General features: G+C 42.9%; 1 protein-coding gene across 1 annotated transcript in view; it reads left to right on the top strand.

Annotated features, from left to right (window-relative positions):
- The window catches only part of CRLF3 (cytokine receptor like factor 3), a 46852-nt gene that overhangs the window by 12071 nt on the left and 30365 nt on the right, over nucleotides 1-4416 (top strand). The window lies entirely within an intron of this gene.

Here is a 4416-nt window from a genome sequence, read left to right as displayed (position 1 = left end):
GGCGGGTCCGGGCTGGGGATTCGAACCTGCCACCTTAGGTGTACGTGGCTGGCACCTTAGCCAGTTGAGCTATAGGCGCCGAGCCAGGATATATGTTTTGTTTTTGAAAGAATTCAAGTAAGTATTAAGAAAAGAAAATACAGCTCGGCGCCTGTGGCTCAAGTGGCTAAGGCACCAGCCACATACAACTAAGGTGGTGGGTTCGAATCCAGCCTGGGCCCACCAAACAACAATGACGCTGCAACCAAAACATATAGCTGGGTGTTGTAGAGAGAGCCTGTGGTCCCAGCTACTCGGGAGGCTAAGGCAGGAGACTCTCTTGAGCCCAGGAGTTGGAGATTGCTGTGAGCTGTGATGCCATGGCATTCTACCCAGGGGGACAGCTTGAGGCTCCTGTCTCAAAAAAAAAAAAAAAAAAGAAAAGAAAAAAGCCTAACTATGTGTACAGAGAAATAAGAGACAATGTAGCCATGCTTGAGTCAGACTGAATTCAAATTCTCTGCCACTTTACTAACTTTGTGATGTGGGCAGGTTCATCTCTCTTAGTCTCATATGTTACCAATACTTTCTTCACAGGGTTATGGTGTTATAGCATTTAAATGAGACCAAGGGTATGAGTACCTAGCACACAGTAGGTGTTCAGTAGATTTGCGATACCCAACTGCAGGCTGCAGACCAATAAGTGACCTGTTAGGAACCAGGCTACACACACCAGGAGGTGAGCAGGCCTGCTGGGCAGTGAAGGTTCATCTGTATTTACAGCCACTTCCCATCCCTTGCATCACCTTCTGAGCTCCACCTCCTGGCAGATCACCCCTCCCCCCACCCCCCATGTAATCTGTAGAAAAATTGTCTTTCTTGAAACTGGTCCTTCACCATCACTTGCTTCATTGCCTGAGCTCCACCTCCTGTCAGATCCTCTCTCCCTGCAGAAAAATGGACTTCCATGACAACCAGTCCCTGGTGCCAAAAAGGTTGGGGACCACTGCAGTAGATGATAGCTGCTGCTACATTGGTATTGCCATTATAATTATTATTATTATTTTATTATTATTATTTTTTTTTGTAGAGACAGAGTCTCACTTTATCACGCTCGGTAGAGTGCCATGGCATAACAGCTCCCAGCAACCTCCAACTCCTGGGCTTAGGCGATTCTCTTGCCTCAGCCTTCCAAGTAGCTGGGACTACAGGAGCCCACCACAATGCCTGGCTATTTTTGTTGTTATTGTTGCAGTTTGGCTGTGGGCCGGTTCAATCCACCACCCTTGGTATATGGGGCTGGTGCTCTACCCACTGAACCACAGGTGCTGCTCAGATAATATATTCATATATTAAACTTGAAGGATAAAAATTTTTCTTCTATAGGGCGGCGCCTGCGGCTCAGTGAGTAGGGCACCGGCCCCATATACCAAGGGTGGCGGGTTCAAACCTGGCCCCTGCCAAACTGCAACAACAAAAAATAGCCGGGTGTTATGGCGGGTGCCTGTAGTCCCAGCTACTCGGGAGGCTGAAGCAAGAGAATCGCCTAAGCCCAGGAGTTGGAGATTCCTGTGCGCTTTGATGCCACAGCACTCTACCAAGGGTGATAAAGTGAGACTCTGTCTCTTTAAAAAAAAAAAAAAAAGGCATAGAAATACATGTTTGAGAGAAGATAGTGGAGATTCTAGTTACTTAATTTCCTAACATACAATATTAATATAGCAACTATGTATTGCCTTAAGACTAGATGTATCTTACATCAGGTTCTGCATAGGTTTTATGCCTTTTTAGTAGCAAAACTTTGGAGCAAAATATAGTAATCATTGTTGTTTTGGAGAATTGTAAAGTAAATATTCCCTAGGCTTTTGGGCGTCTTGGTATTAAAGTGCAAACTTGACAAATTTTTGGCATTTTGTGAGCTCATGTCAAAACTTTAAAAACAGTTGCTTTGGGATTAAACTCAGCTGTAGTGGAAACTTTGTAAGTTTTTATTGGTCTATTGCACTAGAGGTTCTAGTGGAAAATTTGTTTAGAATATTATTAATCAACAAAAACTATGTATTACAGTTTTCTTTTTGAAACTTTGACTTGACTGTTAATTGTATTCTTCGTAAGTCTACTTTGTTACAAACCACCACAGCTGTTTTTTCTCTAGATGGTTAGGTAGCATTTGAAGCTGATTGGTTACATACCACACAATTCTTTACACAGGGGCAAGAAAAACAACATGTTATATGTAGCAGGCAGGATCTTTAACCAATACATGATTTACAGGTTTATCTGGGAACTCTTTTTTTTATTTATTTTATTTTGTTTTGAGACAGAGTCTCACTTTGTCACCCTTGGTAGAGTGCCATGGTGTCATAGCTCATAGCAACCTCAAACTCTTGGGCTTAAGCAGTCCTCTTGGCTCAGCCTCCCAAGTAGCTGGGACTATAGGGGTGCAGCACTATGCCTGGCTGGTTTTGTATATTTAGTGGGGATAAGGTCTCACTCTTGTTCAGGCTGGTCTTGAAGTCCTGAGCTCAAGCAATCCACCTACCTCAGCCTCCCACAGTGCTAGTGCCAGGATTACAGGAGTGAGCCACTGTGCTCGGCCACTGTGGACTCTTTAAAAAGTGATCTTTAAGCACTAAAAAGTTTGATATAGTGAAAGCGTAGTCTTTAGAGTCAAGTCTTTTAGGCAGTACAAAGCCTTCTTTCACCTTTATTTTTTCCAACTGTAACCACTACAGACAGACTCACTCTCATTGTGAAGATTTATTGCACTGACAGTAAACACGTCAGACCATTGGTACACACACCACATCTAATATGAAAAAGTTCACTGAGCAACAATAAATTGGTTTCATAAGGCCAAGTGAATAAACTTGATTAGTTACATGATTGGATCAAAAGTGACTGGGCTTTACATTGGGTTTCAATTGTGAACTATTTCAGGAGAAGATACTACTCCTATGCCAGGGTAGTATCGGGTTTGAAAGGGCAATGTTTGGGATTCTATGAACGAAAGGGACCAGATTTACAATAAGAGCACAGGAGGTGGGTTTGAAAATGGATTCTCTCTTCCCTAGCTCTCTCACAGTTTTATGTTCACATACTTCCTTTTTTTTCTGAGGTTCTGAAACAAAAACAAACCATAGGCTCTGCAACTGCTAAAGGAGCTTTTGAATTCTTTCTAAAGAGGAAATTGACTTTACCTAACCCATATACTTCCTGTGTATGCTGTATCCGTTAAAGAGAGAGAGAGGACCTTGGGGGTATAGTGCACAACTGCAGAATTTCCTCTTGATGGTGGAGGTTCAAATTGTATTACAATGCTCTGACACAATGTCTTCATTAATTCTGGTATCTGTAATGTGTACACAAATCATCTAAGGGTCTTGTTAAAAATACAGTTTCTGGCTGGGTGAGGTGGCTCACTCCTGTAATCCTAGCAGTCTTGGAGGCTGAGGCAGGCAGATTGCTTGGGCTCAGGAGTTTGAGATCAATGCAAGCAAGTGTGAGATCACTGTCTCTACTAAAAATAGAAAAAATTAAATGAGCCAGGAGCCCATCTGTAGTCTCAGCTACTCAGGACACTGAGGCACGAAGAATGCTTGAGCCCAGAAGTTTGAGACTATGGTGAGCTGTGATAACCCCTCTGCACTCTACTCAGGGCATAAGAGTGACATTCTGTCTCCAAAACTAAAACAACAAACCAGCTTCTAATTCAGTAGTTCTGGCTTCTAGGTGGGGGCTGAGGTTCTGCATTTCAAACAGTATCTCAGGTTATGTATTAAAATCATAAGATATTCTCTTTCTGGGCCCCCCCTTTTTTTTTTGAGACAGAATCTCACTCTGTCGCCCAGGCTAGAGTACTCTGGTGTCATAACTTACAGCAACCTCAAATTTTTGAGCTCAAGCATTCCTCCTGCCTCAGCCTTCTGAGTAGGTGGGACTAAAGTTGCCTACAACAACAACACTGGATTAGTATTTCTATTTTTAATAGAAATGGGGTCTTGCTCTTGCCTAGTCTGGTCTTGAACTCCTGATGAACTGTAACCTCCTGCCTTGGCCTCCCATCAAGCCACCACAATAGCCCTCCAGTTCTTTTTTTTTTTTTAGACAGAGTCTCATTATGTCGTCCTTGGTAGAGTGCTGTGGCATCACAGCTCACAGCAACCTCCAACTCTTGGGCTTAAGCAGTTCTCTTACCTCAGCCTCCTAAGTAGCTGGGACTACAGTTGCTCATCACAATACCCAGCTGTTTTTTTGTTGTAGTTGTTATTGTTGTTTGGAAGGCCTGAGGTAGGTTCGAATCCACCAGCCTCGGTGTATGTGGCTGGCACCCTACCGCTACAGCACCATCTTAGCCTCCAGTTAATTCTAAAAGCTCTTTAAAAAACACATGATTAATTTCTGACTTGTTTTCCTTTTTTTTTTTTTTTTTTTTTT

This window comes from Otolemur garnettii, unplaced genomic scaffold, assembly GCF_000181295.1.
Source record: "Otolemur garnettii isolate 467f Iridium unplaced genomic scaffold, OtoGar3 scaffold00112, whole genome shotgun sequence".
NCBI lineage: Eukaryota > Metazoa > Chordata > Mammalia > Primates > Galagidae > Otolemur > Otolemur garnettii.
The sequence above is the reverse complement of the archived record's forward strand: the minus strand, read 5'-3'. Positions and strand labels throughout refer to the sequence as shown.